Source organism: Rhinolophus sinicus, linkage group LG13, assembly GCF_036562045.2.
Source record: "Rhinolophus sinicus isolate RSC01 linkage group LG13, ASM3656204v1, whole genome shotgun sequence".
Taxonomy (NCBI): Eukaryota; Metazoa; Chordata; class Mammalia; order Chiroptera; family Rhinolophidae; genus Rhinolophus; species Rhinolophus sinicus.
This window is the reverse complement of record NC_133762.1, coordinates 14,918,702-14,935,593: the sequence shown is the minus strand read 5'-3', so window position 1 is coordinate 14,935,593 and position 16,892 is coordinate 14,918,702. Positions and strand designations below refer to the sequence as shown.

The following is a 16,892-nucleotide window of genomic DNA, read 5'->3' as shown; positions in this document are numbered from 1 at the left end:
AAGGGGAGCTGAAAGCAATGTTCAAATCCCGCTGGGACCAAGGAGGCGGCCAGCGCTCCGGGCAGAGCGAGTGTTGTGGTCAAGATCTCACAGCAAAGCAAGGCTCAAACCCAAAGGAAGGAACACACTTCCTGTCTGGGAGTGACCACATGGGTCCCCCGAGCAGGGGCTGCCGAGGGCAGCAAACCTGCACGGAAGCTGCCGTCATCCGGAAGGGGCTCCCGGGGAGAACGTCACCCCCAGCAGGCCGAGGAGGCCCCTTGGCAGGTCCTGCGTTCTCCTGCGACGAGGACCGGAAAGAATTGACCATCTGAACCAGAGGGCTGTGGTGGTATTTTGAAAATGACTTACTTTATCGTGCCTCCAAGTGGTGCGGGTGGGAAAAACAGGTGACTGACTCATCTCCCACAAAAATTCTTCCATGTATCTTTGAATTTGATTCTTTTTTTTGGCACTGTGATCAACTTCAGCACTTTTTATCGGTTCCATCAAGATCTTGAACATGAAAATAAACTGGAGATGGAGTCCCTATGAAACAATTACTAGGTGAGGAGAGAGAGCAGAGGACTGGAGAACAGAAGTCAAAAGAAACGCACAACTGTCTTTAAAATACACCTGTAATCAGTACCATGTTAAGAGCTTTCTCTGAGCTCAGCCCTGGACCATGCGCTTTAATTGTGCCACCTAATTCTCACTGGCAACTCAGCAAGTTAGACTGCGTTGTCCCCAACTTACAGATGAGCAAACAGGCACAGAGCTTCAGTGACTTTCAAAAAGTCACAAGTGCTGTCTCAAAAAAAGAAAAAAAAATAGCTCGACTGTCTTTACTCTCCATGGACCATCATCTGTCACAAACGGAAGCAGACCTTCTGAATTTCTTGCACTTTTAAAGAAAGAGTCACACTTCTGCACAGGCGATGACAAAATGAAGAACCCCAGCCAACGCCATTTCTTTTCGGGACAGGGATGTGTTTAAATCGCACAGATTAACTCTTACAGATTCTCCCACCCGTTTCCAAGCAACCAAATAGAAAAATGATCTGGGCCGGAGGAGCCACTGGACAATTCTTTCAGTGTTAAGCACCGTGGAGGAAACAACTGGGACCAGAGAACAGCGCTGTGCAAACGCAATCAGACACATTCTCTATAAACTTATTCTTTTTTATTCTTCTTCATTCTGTCACTGCAACTGTGACCTAATGTATTCTCCCTACACCTTATTTACGAAACAATTTTTAAAAACGGAACACGACCCTCGGCTACGCACAGAAAGGTTATGAGTGGGGTCCCTAGGAAGCTGTGGCATCATTGCACTGCCTCTGTCGGTCGCTCCAAGGGGACCCGAGGTGACAGCCTGCTGGAGGTCCTGTACAGAGCACAGCTGCAGGCAGAGCTAGGACCCGGTCACAAACCACACCGTCTTTATCCTCCTGAGTGGCTCCCACCGCCTTGGGACAGGCTCGGGGGCTTCCACAAAACAGCGGCCCCTCTCCTCCTGCCCGGCGCCACCGCGCCCAGCCTGGCAGGAAGGCGCACGACTTCCCGGAGACCCAGGGCCACAGAGCCGGCGTGGAGGAAGTGGCTGGGAGCTGTCCATGGTGGCGCCGCGCCTGGGCACGCACAGCCGCCGGCCCCCGCCCCCGGGCGCCCGCAATCTCTCCCCAGACCTCTGGAACCGACAGACTTGCTCCAGGCTCCCCAGCTCCGGGATGGGGCTGCAGCCAGGCACTGGCTCACACATCAAAAGGGTAGTTTAAAAGGGAGTTCTCACCTGTGGGCAGCCTTGGCTGCACGGGGCAGAAGTCAGGACCTCAAACCCGGCTGCTGGCGCCTGGCCTGGGGCGGCCACAGTGCTGGACCCTGGGGAACGGCGGTGGGCGCTGAGGGCGCTGAGAGCGAGTCTGCGGTTGAGGGCCTCGGCGCACTGAGCTCCTTTCTCACCAGCACATGCGTCCCGCCAGGTCCAATCCAGAGTGTCCCTGGCCCTCCTTCCCAGAGCAGTGAGCTGGAGACCTGGCCAGGGCCCTGCCTTTCCTCCCAACCTAATTTGACCCTTCTTGGAGCCGACGTCCCTGGCCAGGGACCACCGAATCTTCTTCCAGCGATGCCAGGTTTGGAATCTCAGTGTGAACATCAGCAGGGGCCCTCACGTCACCTAACATCCAATTGCCTCCACCTCCGGCCCCGTGCCAGCACCACGCTGGGCCCCCAGCACCGTCTGGGAGTAGCCAGCAGGCCAGCAGCAGGAGGGGGAGGGGGAAGCAGAGAAGCCGGTGCTGAGACCCAAGAGCAGGGTGCAGACCTGTTGCCAGGTGCACGCGCCCTGGTACAGTGTGAGGGCTCCCTGCCTGCTGGATTCCACCACCTGGCCCGGGGGGAAGTCCCTCGGAGGACTCTGCCCAGGGCGCAAGCCCCCCAGCCATTCAGAAGGGGGAGGGGGAACTCTATGGAAAGCGGGGACCTGCCTCCAGCTGGAGCGCTCCAGGGACACAGGCACCGCTGGCACCTGCGACTTGCAAAGGCTCACACGTTCTCAGAGCAATCTCACACAGGACAGTGACAGGGGCATGTGTCCATCAACAGATGGATGGACAGACAGACAGAAGAACAGAGGCAGACCGCACAGCACAGATACCGGCTCCCGTTCTGCCTGTGCCGAGTGGAGGCGCCGGACCCCCGCTCCTCCCGCCCCTCCGAGGCTTGGCGGTCAGCGCAGCCTGGCGCGCAGGGCCGGCCCCCTTACCTCCCGCTCGGCAGCCGAAGCGGTGCCACAGATCGCGGGCCAGGAGCGCAGTGGCCGGCGCGTCTCGCAGCAAACCAACGGGCCTGCGAGCTCCCTGACGCCGGCAGGCGGAGCGGTGGTTTGTCTGGGGGGGTTGGGGTTCAGGCCCTGCCTGCGCTCCCTGCACCCAGCTTGAGTCGTCAGGCTCAGCTGGACCTCTGGGCGCTGGGCTGCGCTCGGCTCCCCACCGCCGCCAGCTCACGGCTTTATAGCTGCCCTCTGCTGACAGCGCTGCTGGCTCCTCCCCGGGTCCCTGACGCCCAGTCACCGACCCGCCCCCGCTGGAGCTCCCGCCTGCCCGAGAGGGGCGGGAGCCTGCGCCCCGGCCGGAGGCAGCCAGGCTCAGGCGGCCGCTGGGGGAGCCACAGACCGGTGAAGGGGGACGTGCGGAGACGGCGCCACAGCCGCCGGGTGAGGGCGCTGGAGCCCCGGAGTCGCCAGCAGTGCGTTCCCCGCGCTCCAGGCTTAGGGTCTCCCACAGGCCGGTATTAAACCCAAAGAGAGCCCAGCCCGGTGGCTTTCTAGAGGAAGTGGCCACCAAAGAGAGACGAAAGCCCTGCGTCTACCACGGAATCGCCATGAAATGGGGTTCGGGACTCTTAAGTCTCATCCTTTTGTAACTTCTCAGGGAGAGCGGCCTTAGAAAGAGACCCTGGTGTTAGGGACCTAGCATCCCTCCGAGAAGCAGACCTGGGCTTTCAATAAGAGACCTCAGACAGGACAAGTACGGAGACTGCGGACAAGCCCCCCACCCTCTCTGGCCACCTGTTTTCTCATCAGGGGAGTGAGTTCTATGCTGCTTCCTGGCCAGACTGAAGGAAGGATTTAAGAGGCTGCGCTAGTAGGGTTACCCAGTACATAGTAGGTGCTCAGTAAATTAGAGTCCTTCACAGCTGTGCCTGTCACTGGACAGAGCACAGTCCGCAAGAGTCCAAGAGGGTGTGAGGGCTCTACATATACCTGCCGAGGAAACACGACTAGTGGCAACATCCCCTAACAGGTCCCCAGGACCCCTGGAGTCTCCGCTCAACTCTGCTGCCACCTTGCTGTGCAACCCAGGGCCATCTACTCCCGCTCTCTGGGACTGTTTGTTGGTTGTTTGTAAAAGGCTTTGATACCGGTTCTCCATCCCTTCATTTTTTGGAGCTTGCATCTTGGGCCTCTCACCTAGTTAAGTGGAGTCCCCCTAGAAGGTACCTTCCTTCCTTGTTTCCAGCCAGTGCCCTGTGAGACCCGACTCTGCAGGGAAGGGCCTCGTTCTGGGCAGCACACACCAGCTCCAGGATCTGCCCCCGGGCGTGGGGGCCCGGCTGGAGGCAGACAGAAGCTGCCTGAGTCTGTGTTCATGTCTCCCGGGTGGGGACAGAGCCTGAGCCCCACATTCCCGCTTCAAGCCTCGCTGGAAAGCTCACCGGGTCGGAGCCCCGGTCCTCAGCCTCCGGTGACTTCTCAGGAGGGACTGAGCTGAGTGCTAGGCAGCCCTCCCTCCCAGCTTTCCTTTCCAGCAGATGGAGCTGGAACCAAGGGCCCCCCTCATGCCACAATTCCTGGTTCCCTCCTTCCTTAAGCAGGAGCCCCCAGACACCAGAACCTACAAACACTTGAGGGGTGCTGAACTCTTGGCCCCTTGGAGAAGCATCAGCCTGAATCAGCCTCGCTTGGAGCCGTGGGACGGCCCCTCCCATCCGTAGATTGAGGCCGGCAGGGCCTGCTCCACCAGCATCTGGGAGACGAAACCGGACCAGAAGGTTCTCGTCTGGTGATGAGCTCTGAGAAGTGCTTTGTCATATTTTCTCAAACCAGGCACATTCCTCTGCTGCCCTGCTCCCTTATCACAGAGCAGTGCCCCCTGGGAAAAGAGCAATGCTGATGGATTACAGACAGGCTCCACGTGTCTGAAGCCACATTCTTCAGCCAGAGCCTCACGCGGCCGTTCCACTCAGCAGCCAGTGATGGACGGGCTGCGCTGGTAATTCTTTTGTGGACAAATGTTGGCAACATTACTCTGGCTGAGTAATGAACAAGACTCAAGTAAGAACAAGACTCTACCCATGGTCTTGTTCTTATACATTAATGCAGATCAGGGGCTGGTCCAGAGAGGCCGTCTCGGTTTTCTGGTTCTTGTCAGACTCTCCAGGGAAGTGCCCAGGTAGAGGAAATGCTCTCCAATGGCGTGATACCCCAGAAAGCCGGCCCTTCCTTCCCGGGCACTGCCTCCAGGGAGCCATCCTCAGCCCCCCCCCCCCCAATCCCTGAGCAACAGAATGGCTGCCTGGCTCGCACAAGGGGTCCAAGTCCTGCGTTTCCAAGGTCAGCTGGCAGGATCCAAGCCTGTCCCTTAGAGCGAGGGTCACGACACCACCTGCTGACCAGCCAAGCCACACGCCTGCCCTAGCGCAGCCGCCTGGGAAGTGGGAAAGGCTGGCCACACCTGTGACCCCATCCTCCAAGACTCCAGACCTGGTTTTCCCAGGAGAACAGCGGGAAGTCTTGGGGGTGGGGGGCGCGGGGGCTGCGTGCTCCGAGGCTTCCAGCAATCCCCAGCACAAAACAAACCTCAGACACGGCCATCTTACCACTCATGAGTCAGGACCATCTTTCAATTCCAACAAGGGTCGCCCTTGCAAACGAGCCTGACGCTGGCCCCTAAAAAGGGGACTTCCAGCCCTGAGCCCTGGGGTCAGATTTCCAGAACTAATAAACTTCTCAGTTCCTGTTTTGTTGGATGCAGATAAGGTTGCCCAGCCGAGAAGACAAGTCCTCGATTTTTCTGGAGAGTGGAGGTCTGTGTTGGAATTTGGGATGGGAAGTCCTAGAACACTGGTCAACCACTTAGGAGCTCTGAAAATGGATTTCTACATCTTCCCCTTCAAACTCATCCTTACCTTAGAGAAAGAACACTGTTCTCCTGTGTTTTCTTTGTCTAAAATGCACGTAGACCTGTGTGCGATGTTTTCACATCATGTGTTTCTTTTTCCTAAATGGAAGTCATCTGTGCTCCTTGCAAAAGAACTTTGAAAATTCAGAAGATGAACAAAGGAGAAAATAAGTCACCGAACTGTGAATAGAATGTGCGTACGTTACAAAAGGTTTGAAAAATACAGAAAATCACAAAGGGAAACAAAATCACGTCTACTCAAAGAATTAAGTTTATCCCTGTTAACGTGAGTATACAGCCCAGCACCTTCCGTGCATAAGCTACACACTACACAGACACAGATACATCCGTGCACCAAGTTTCCGTGAGTGTTTCAATGTTTAGCTTGACATTCTCCTCCCCCAGATGACACGTACTGGGAGGGCAGAGGCTGAGTCTCTCCCGCTCACTGCGTCACCCACTGTGGTGGCTCCCATGGGTCCAACCGGAAGTATTATATTTACGTGGTGAAGGAGTGAATACACGAAGAGTGTTCACAAACGAAATGGCACAGAGTTCAAAGAAAAACAATCCACACGGTCTATAAACATTTGAAAAAGGCTCAACTTTGCACAGAAAGAAATGCGAACGAACGCTATACTGAAATACTCATCAGACTGGCAAAACCCCAAGTCCGACGGTCCCACCTTTGTGGGGACAGGGCAGAGGTGGAGAACAGATCCTTGCCTCCCACGTGGCTGAGGAGAGCTTACATTGGGCTTTAAGCCCAATTTCCTGAGGGCCGTTTACCAAGGTTTATGAAAATGTATATAACATTTGACTCAGTAATTCCACCGAAAGGACTTTATCCTATAGATATATTTGTACCGTGGGTGAAATGACATGTATAGTGAGCGTTACAATTGTAGCCCTATTTGTAATAGATAAAAAAAAAAAAAGGAAACAGTGTAAATGCCCAGCAGTAGGGCTAATTGAATTATGTTACATCCGTACAACGGAATACTACGCAGCTATTTTTTAAACAAAGACTAAGGATACGTTTTATGCACTGAAATGAAAAATTAAGATATAAAGCAATGTATACAGCACGCTACCATTTGTCCAAAAGGGGAAAGAAAAAAGGATACTTATTTGTACTTACTATCGATATACAAGAAATACACTAGAGTGATACATAAGAAACTAGTAACAAGGTTTTCTGTTGCTGATGATGGTTTTGCTGGGGAAGTGGGAAGATGGAAGGAGCAGGAAATAGACTTTTCCTTGTAAACATTTCTGTACTTTTTCGTTTTTGAATCAAGTGAATGTACCACCTAGGAAAAAAGTGAATACTTTTTAAATGGCAAAGGACATCATGCCGTATGTAATATGAAGTTTTCTTTAAATCACGTAACATACCATAAATGCTGCCAGTGCTAAGTCTCCTTGAACGGTAGTAAGTGGTATGCCACGTCCTGGTACAGACATAACTTATATCATCAGGCCCCTATGACAGGCGTCAGCATTCCAGAGAAGGCTGCGATCGAACATGTTCACACTTCGCTCTCACTCTTTCTTGGGGATAAACTCAAGTTTCCATCAACTGAAAGTCAAGTTACCACAACGCACTTCTGAGCGGCCTGTTTCCCTGACTTGTCTCTGACACCTGGAATTTTTTATTTGTTTTAACCATTGCCAATTTGGTAGAAAAATGTGATGTTTCACCGTAGTTCTGGTTTTCATTGCTTCTTGTACCAGCCCAGCTCAACACTTTGATGTGAACGCTACTTCTTTGGAAGTGAATGTATTGCAGCTCTGCTCCCTCCACGCATGCGTGAGCATACATAGTAGACACGCCCCGAGGCCCGGCTACAGTGACGGCGAGGCCCGCCTTGGGGACAGACAGTGTCCTGGCATCACAGAAGCCCTGCACGCTTCTCCAAAGAAGACACACAGCCAGTGAGAAGCACGGGGAGGACGCTCAGCGTCCCTGGTCACCAGGGAAACGCTGATCAAAACGGCATCACACCCATTAGGGCTACTACGAAAGAACAGCTAAGTGTCGGCGAGGACGTGGAGAGACTGCACTCTTGGCGACGACGTCAAGTGCTGCAGGCACCATGGCAAACATGGCATTCATTCTTCAAAGGGAAACATACAACTAGCACAGGACCCCGCCATCCCACTGTGCGTGTTAGCCAAAGGAACTGAAAGCCAGATACTGCAGAGGAATTTACACACCCACGCTCACAGCAGCCAAGAGGGGGCAGCCACCAGAGTGTCCAGCGACACGCAGCGGATAAACACGTGGCGTACGATTCCCTTCAAAAGGAAGGGAGTCCTGACACACCCGGTGGCACGGATGGAATTCAGGACGTCAGGCTACGAGACAGGAGCCAGTCACCAAGACGCAAATACCATCTGCCTCCTCTTTTAGGAGGTACCCACAGGTCCGACTCCTGGAGGCCGCGGGGAGCGGGGACAGGGGGCTGCTGGTTCACGGTTTGTCTGGCAAGACGCAGTCCTGGACGGACTCACAGCCATGTGAACGTCACACGACTGCACCCTTGCAAGTGGTTAAGATGGGATGTGCATGTCAGCACAGTTTTAGAAAGAAAAAAGAGGCACTACACAGAAATGGCTAGAATTTTCCCTCCCAAACAGATATCTGAACATGAGTGTCTACTCAAAACCCTCCAATCTGCTTTTCACTTGGAGCAAAATCTGGAGATATGGTAGGGCCACCTGCTGCCACTCCAAACACACTGGTCACTTTCCCCACTCACCTCCAGCCTGCCGGGCATTGTCGCTGTTTCCCTAACACACCCCATAGGTACAGTCCCACCTGAGCCCCGGGACCTGCTGTCCCTTCTGCCTGCAACGCCTCCCGGCAGCAGCGGCACGGCCCTGGCCCTGCCAGAAGTCACGCTCAGAAAGGTCTGTCCTGTGCTCTCCAACGCAGGCTCCACACCAGCCTCTCTGGTGAAGGGTGCCCTTCCCCCCGCCCCCCCCCCCCCCCCCAGGAAGCACAGAGCTGCATCCACTGGTTGCTAGGCAATAACACAGCCGACTGCTGCTCTGCTAGCGAGTTAGGAACTTGAGGGGATCGAGGATGGGAGAGAGGTGACCTGCAGCAAAGGAAGCCTGGTCACCAGAGCAGGGCTACTGCTGACTGGCTGCCCCTCAGAAGCATGTCCCCCCGAAGACCTCACCGATGGAGTGGGACAGCTGGGAAACCTGTCCTCCTGCTTACTCGTCACAGGGGCCACGGAACAGAGACACTTCTCTCGAACGGGAGGTACAGGAGCCATTCTCAGTAGGATCCCCTTCTTTATTGAAATGTCAAACCATCTAGGTCAGAGACTTGCAAACTTTACCATGAATCCAATCCCATCTCCTGGAGGGCTTGTCACAACAGACTTCTGGACGCCCCCCCTCCCCCAGTTGAGTCAGGACTGCACTTCCAGTGAGTTCCCAGGGACCCGGATGTGAGAACTAACTGGTCTAGCACGTAGGACTTGTGCTTTATTTGCTGGTTAAGAAAACATTTAACACAATGAGGTACCAGCGAGTCTAAGAATTCTGTAAACGACTTTGTAAAATGGCTACTAATCACAGCCACATCTATGTACGTTTGAAAATAATGGTAAGCATTCAGGCAAAACACAGTATTTATGCCAGCTACAGATAACAGCTAGAAAAGATGAATTCTAGGACACATGGCAGTGATTCCGTGTCTTTGCCCAGCTTCCCCCGCACAGTCTGTGGCCCGGCCCACGCTGGGGAAGCCCAGACCAGGTATTTCCCAAGGAATGGCCCAGGTTTGTGATTCTGTGGGTGGTGCATTGTGATGACACATGAAGCCTGTGGCCACGCTGTGAGCCTCGTCAATGAAGAGATACAATGTGAAAACACAGGAGGCAACAAGTTTATAAAACAATTGGGAGGGAGGGAGAGGAGGAGGGGGAGGGAGAGGCTGGCTGTGGAAACTCTCCATCTGAGGAGGGCCACTGAGTCCCCCTAAGTGCCAGGCGGCTCAGGAGGAACCTGTGGGCCTCCAGGCCCCTTGGGTTTCCAGCTGTGGAAACCCAGCTCACGCTGTTCTTTGCAGACAAACCGTCCTGCTGGCAGGACACACCGTACCCCGCGAAGGAGAACCTGCCTTCCGCGGTGGGCCACTGGCGGTACGTGCACGGGAGAGAAAGGAAAAACACTTTGTGTTTCTGAAGATAAACACTTTTTACAGGGACAATTCTCACTGGGGAAGAAAATGCAGGGGCTGCTGTGACACAGGAAAGCCATCGCTCCGTGTGCCACGGAGCCTGGACAGAACAAAGACCCAGAGCACGTTGAAAGAAAGCTGCCGGGCACCCATACGTTCCCAGGAGGCTTTGGACTGCTGTCAACGTGGGGAACTCTTTCAGTGGAGCAGCAGCTGTTCTGTCTCTACAGATGGTAGATAACAGCTGATATTTACTGAGTGGTCATAGCATCCTCACAGAAGGGTTATGAGGTGAGCACTGAGTCAGCCTTATTTTGCAGGTGAAGGGACTGAGGCCCAGAGAGGTTAAGTTGTGTCCCTGTGACACACAGGCAGCAGCCCGTGGGGCTGAAATGCAATTTCAGGCAGAAGCACTTGAACCACTCACTGCACCATAATCCGCTCGGGGGCCTAAAAAGTTAACTCCCTCCATGACTTGCTCAGCGTGTTGGTTTCCTTTGTAACACACAGTATGATTTGATTTTTAAAATGTTTTTACCTATGTATTGTCTGTTTCTCCCCCTAGAACGTAAGCTCCAAGAGGGCAGGGGTTTTGTCTGCTCACTGCTACGTCCCCAGAACCAAGCAGAATGTTTGGGGCCGTAAGTCTGTGGGAGGGAGGGAGGGAGGTGGGGGGCACTCTGTACCCCACTCGGCTTGATACATGAGATCTGACTAAGAGAATGCCTGGTGTATTTTATTTGTTCTACTAGCCACTCATTTTGCACGGAATAGTCTTGTTTTGAAGGACAAGCTGGCCCATGTCTTGCACTGGGAGGAAGAAGGTCATCTTTAGGGAGACAGAGGGCAACGCCCGGTCCCATCCGTCTCCCTTTCTGTCCATCTTCCCTTAGGTGACAGAGGGCGCAAAGGCGTGGCTGCATGTGCCAGTCCCACGGCTCCCGAATCAGGGAGCAGCACAGCCAGCAGGTCCCTCTGAGGTGGGGGCCAGGGGCCAGGAGACACTCGTCCCTTGACTTTACAGACTCCTGTTTGTTTTAATCCCCCCAGCACGTATACTTTTGGACGGGAGCACAAGTAATAAACAATATGAAAAGTGATGAGGCAGAAAGAGTTAACGAGAAGGACTGTGGGCGCTAGCGAGAGCAAGGAGAGGTCTAAAGACGAACCTCGCAGCTCTGAGTTCCCCGGCCAGCACGACCCTCGCAGGCTGACAGACACCAGGACAATTTTGGGAGGAAGCCAAAAGCGACCACAGTTCTCAGAAGGGGCCGACGGCAACGGTAAACAACTGCAAGGTGACCAGACCCCCGCACCCCACACAGAGAAACAGAAAACCCAGTCAGACAGCGGCCTGTGGCTATGGTCTCTGAGACTCTGCCCCTGTCACCCCCCACCCCCCTGCCGGGGTTTCTCTCCTCACTACCCCCTGCGGCCTCTTCAGACACAGCCACAGGCATTCTCGCTCTGCCCTGACCTTCAATTAAACTTTCCTGACCTGCCTATTTTTCTGAGTTTTGTGAATTCTTTAACATTCTGTGAATGACCAGGGAGGGGTTAATTCTACACCAAGACAAAAAGAATCATTTGTAAATCCGGGACTGGCAACCTATGGCTCCTGTCCCAAATCTGGCCCACAGCCTGTTTTTATAAATCAGGTTACACTGGAACATGGCCACGTCCCTTTGCTCACATATGGTCTGTGGTGGCTTTGGTGCGACAGCGGCGGAGCTGAGAATGGAGGCAAGACGGCCCGTATAACCGAACATTTTACTATCTGACCCTTTATAGAAAACACTGTCTGAGCCTTGATCTAAAACCATTTATTATCAATTCCTTACAGGTCCCTCCCCCCCCCAGAAACCAGGCCCAGTGAAAGGTTAACAGAACTGGGGTGGTTCTGCCTACGAGAATCCTGGAACCACTGGCAACGTCCTGTTCACTTGCTAAACGGCTACGGGCCTTGTTCTGAGAATATGCAAAGAATATGCGTGCTCCGCTAGAAAACAAACAAAGCGCACATTTCTTAGCATTTCTAGGAATACAAACGTCGGCCTGTTTACCTGACAAGGCCTGGAAGAGTTGGGGGAGGGGGGGCAGTGGCTTTGTTCCTGGCAGGTGACTGACTACCTGCCTGCTGGGTTTTCCTTCATAGCTCCTGGCACCTCTGGGCGTATTATACGTTTATTGGATTACTGCCTGTTGTCCCGCCACCAGAATGGAAGTTTTATCAGATTAGGGATGGAGTAAACATGATTTATATATAAACAGCATAACACATAGGCCATCGAGATGTTTGGTGCTATTGGGATTGATGAAGTTATTGATTTCTTCTTGTGGTTTTGAAAAAAATACATTAATGTACTTCGAGTCTAGTTATTACAGTAGTAACAAAGCAAAAACCATTAAGGGTTATCCAAGTAAAACTGATATGATGATCTGATCTGCAAAAGATGCCATGAGGAAAACTGAAAGGCAAGAAACAAACTGGGAAAACGTATTTGCAGCCTACAAAGGAGTCGTATCCCGAATCTATGAATGTTCCTCATGAGAAAGATAGAAATCTACCAGGAAAGTGGGCAAGAGTCCTGCACAGACATTTCACAACAGAGAACTCACAAATGGCCCATATATTTGTGAAAAGTTGCTTATTCTCATGAGTAATCAGCTACAAAACATTTCACATCCAGTGTTTGGGCAAAAATTCACGAAGTCAGAGTGCAGAAGCCTGGATGCTGGTGGGTGGCTTGCACGACTTACTTGGGGATCAGATGGGTCCCCTATGGCACAGCAATACTCAAAATGCAGGCCTAGGTCACCACCACCTACAAGTTTCTTAGACATGCACAATTGGGGTGGGGGGGGGCCACTATGGACCTACTGAGAACAAAATCTACATTTTAAAAAAATCTGTATTTATATGCCCACTGGAAACCCCTGGTGAGCTTTAAAATGTCCAGCTGCCCAGGCAGCACCCCAGACCAGTTAAATTATGATCTCTAAGGGTAGGACCTGGGCATCAATATTTTTAAAAGCTTCTCAGGTCATTCCAACATGTAACCAAGGTTAAGAAGCAGCAACCAGAACTCTCTCAGATCCTGAAGAGCATAAAAGTATCTCTGATAACAAAAACCTGGAAGACACCCTAAATGTCTACCAACAGATCTCACACACACCCTCTCACTGCAAAGGAAAGCAAGAGCATGACTAACAGGAAATTCAGGATAGGGGTTACTCTGTGGGGTGTGGAGGAAAAGGCTGGGGACTGGAGGAGAACGGGGGAGGCAGACAGTGCGCTTCAAAGGTCCTGGTAATATGTTATTTCTTAGGCTCAGTACTGGGAATATGGGTGTTCTTCCCCCCCTTAAACTACAACATATGCCTTAGCCACTGTTTCGGATAACATTTTAAAGTGTAAATCACGTTTTCCATGGGCGTCTTTGCATAAGCGCCCCTGACATGCACCTTCCCTTCCTTGCCCAGACGTCCTCTGCTGCTCTCCTCAGAGACAGCGCTCCGCCCAGGCTCAGACTTCAGGGTACAGGATCCACCCTCCACCCAGCTGGGTCTCCCGGATCCCAGAGAACCTGGCCCATGCCAGGTGCCATCTCAGAAAGTTCTGGGTGGGACCAGGAGCGACACGCGAGCCCTCGCAGGCCCATGTGAGTGGTACCTGGAAGCCCACACTGGAGGGCTGGGGGGTTCTGACAGGAGACAGTGTCTGTGCAGCGGGAAGGCCCTGAGCCGTCTCCGCCCACACTCGGGCAGGCCAGGCAGGGCCAGGTATGAACAAGCCGGGACCGGCCCAATGGTAAATCGTTTAGCTGCAGAGTAATTATTAACCACACGGGGAAGGGCGTCCACAGCACACACGCTCTTCACCTACAGTTTACAAAGTGTTTTCTGGTTTGTTCTAAACCCAGACCTCGGCCACCCCCTCACTGAGTGGGTCCAAGGCCCCATTACCTTTGCAAAGCACATGCACCTACGGAATTTCACCTGCCCCTCCCGTGACTGTGCTGTAGGTATTGCCACCATCTGAGAGATAAATTACCACCATCTGAGAGAGAAAGAGCAGGCTCAGAGCAGTTAAGAGGTTTGCCCAAGGTCACACGGTTGCCATGGCACAAAAACTCACAGCCAGGCCTGCTGTCCCATGCCCACCCGGACTCTTCCTGGTGTCTCACCCCCTCCTGGGCCCGTGAGGCCTGCACCCCACCTCTGCTCCTCGGCAGGGAGCTCTGACACCCCGCGCCCTCCCTGAGCTTGCCTGCAGGCTAAATCCAGCTCCCAAACCTCGGAAACCTGCACTCGCATTGCTCAGCATTTGAAAATATTGGGTTAAAAAGAACTGTAGATACTATCTAGTTGTTCATAATCTTTCAGAATCACTGATATTTTTAAAAGTTTGCTGAAACTGCGGACCTTCTCCCCAGAAAAACATCCACAGGTACAGACATCCTAAGTATGGCATGAAATTTCAAAGGGGTCACTGACCCCACAACTCCTGCTAAGAATGACAGATTATGGTGTTTCCTCCAAAAATTAAAAACGGCATTCCCGTGTGACCCAGAAACCCCATTCCTGGGTATACACCCCAAAGAATCGAAAGCAGGGTCTCCAGCAGACAACTGTACACACATATTCACAGCTGCACTATTCACACAAACCAAAAGGTAGCAACAACGCCAATGTCCATCACGAGATGACTAACTACATAAACTGTAATATACACACACACTAGAAACGCATCCAACCTTACAGCGGAAGGAAATGTTACCACACGGATGAACCCTGACATTACGCTAACTGAAAAAGGCGCGTCACGAAAGGACAAATGCCCACTTACACGACAAACCTGGAGTGGCCAGATTCAGAGACAGAAAGCAGAAGGGTGGCGGCCAGGGGATGAGGGGAGGGGAAAGAGCAGTTAGGCTCCCACGGGGACGGTTTCAGTTTGGGGCGATGACAACATTCTGGACATGGAGGCTGGTCACGGACTCACACAGTGTGGATGCATTTCACGCCACCGCACCGTACACCTCACACTGGTTACACAGGAACACTTCATGATACATGTATTTCCCGCTCAGGGAGGAGCAGGGACAAGGCCAGGCCGGCCTCCTGGTTCCGGGGCTGCATCCCAGGCCCTCTGCCCTTGAACCTACGCAGCTGGGCAGGCTCCTGCAGGAAGGGCTGTGTCTTCTCTGCGGAAATCCTGGTGGGCAAGGCTGCACGTCATCTACTGGCTTAGCAACCCTCACGCACGGGGAGGGGGGGGGTGAGCTCTCCCCAGGAAGACCTCAGCAAAAGCAGCATCTGCTGGGGGAGTGAGACTCTGCCATCCAATGGGGTTCCAGAACAAATTACAGACCCTCGACTTACGATGGGATTACGCCCCGATAAACCCACTCTAAGAGGAAAATACCGTAAATCAAAACTACACTTCATACAGCTGAGCTACCAAACATGCGTTTGGCCCGGCCTACCTTACACGCGCATTGGCCCCTCGCACAATGAGTATATACCATAAAGGATCAGGCATTCTAGCGATCGCAGGGCTGCCTGGGGGCTGTGGCACTGCCACCGCCAGCCAGCATCACAAGACAGTATCACTGCACATCGCTAGCCCGGAAAATATGAAAATTCCAAATTCCAAGTACGGTTTCTATGAATGCGTGTTGCTTTCACACCATCGTAAAGTTGAAAAACCCTAAATAGAACCATCGTACGTTGGGGACCGTCTGCAGAGTAACGAAAGACCTCACTGATCTCACAGATACTGTTTCATCACCACTTCACGCGAACCCTGACCCATGGCTTTGGCTTTCCCCTTGATAACGAGTTACCGACAAGACGATGAGGCCTCCACCACGGCCAGGCACACCTGTTAACACGGCTGCATTTCCAGCTCCCTGTCCAGGCTTGGATGTGTGGAGGGGCAGGGGAAGGGGAAGTCATACCACAGGAGCTGTTGGGCGGCCAGTTTTACATTTAACAATGTATCGTGAAATTCTGCTCATGTCACTCAACATTATTCTACAGCAGCATTTGTGACGGGTGCAGACGGACACAGTAACAACTAAAGCCCTGCTGCTGGAAACTTAGATTGCAGCACCTTTTCACTCTCACTGACGACGGGGGGCAGCGATTCTCCTATAGAAGCTCCTCTCATCCTCCTGAGCACTTCCTAGGAAGAAATTTCTAGCAGCCACATTGCCAGCTCAGGCTTTGATTCAAAGTATACTTTACAAAGTTTGTACCAGTTTGGCGTGTAAAATTCGCAATATAAATTTAAAGTGCCCATTTACCCACAGCTTTACCACCAATAGGTTATATGCTTTAAATACGTATACCAACTTTATAATTTTAGATGGCATTGTATTATTTAAATGTGTAATTTGATATATTCATTACATTATTTGATCAAATCTGTAAGTATTATGGGCAACAATCTCTTCAAATAATTTCAAATAAATACTTCAAATCATCTCTTCAAATATTGAACAACCTCTTCAAATAAATATTTATACCACCTTTATTGTTTAAAATGGAATTTCACTATTTAAATCTCTATTTGATATATTGACTATTTGATTGAATCTATATGTGATTATTACAGACACTAATCTCTTATAAACAGTCTCTTCACGTCTGGTGGTCTGTAACAAATCGAGGACCTCGTCATCAACTATATTTTTTACATTATCTGCCATCCGCTTCAGGCTTCCCCCAGCTTGTCACTAGGTTATGCTATTTTCTTTTTTTTACTATTAAAGTTTTATATTTTTAATAAATCTCATCTAGAAGTTGATTCCTTTGTGGTTTCCAGCAGTAATGGCGACTACTCGTCCCGGCCAGTACAGCTCACTGAAGCCGCACTGGGGAGCGGCCTTTTACCTGGAGTCAGGGCCCAGGAAAGCCTCGCCACCTCCAGGATCTGGGTGGACTGTCTATTCAGTCTTAAGGCTTCTCACCTGGAATTTCAAGTGCCCTGGTGAGCAGCTCTGCTTTCTTATGTAAATTTTAGG

At 52.1% G+C, this 16,892-nt stretch overlaps 1 protein-coding gene across 3 annotated transcripts in view; it reads right to left on the bottom strand.

Annotated features, from left to right (window-relative positions):
- Positions 1-3,128, bottom strand: part of CEMIP (cell migration inducing hyaluronidase 1) — a 112,439-nt gene extending 109,311 nt beyond the window's left edge. Inside the window, exons 1-2 of one of the 3 annotated variants that reach the window (XM_074317309.1) lie at positions 1,772-2,705; positions 352-528 (exon numbers count right to left, since the gene is read on the bottom strand). The gene's annotated coding sequence lies outside the window, so the exon portion shown is untranslated. Of the gene's footprint in view, positions 1-351; positions 529-1,771; positions 2,706-2,743 lie in introns of those variants that run through there. The other 2 variants (XM_019743519.2, XM_019743520.2) reach the window with 2 other exon arrangements.
- Positions 3,129-16,892: the final 13,764 nt, after the last annotated feature.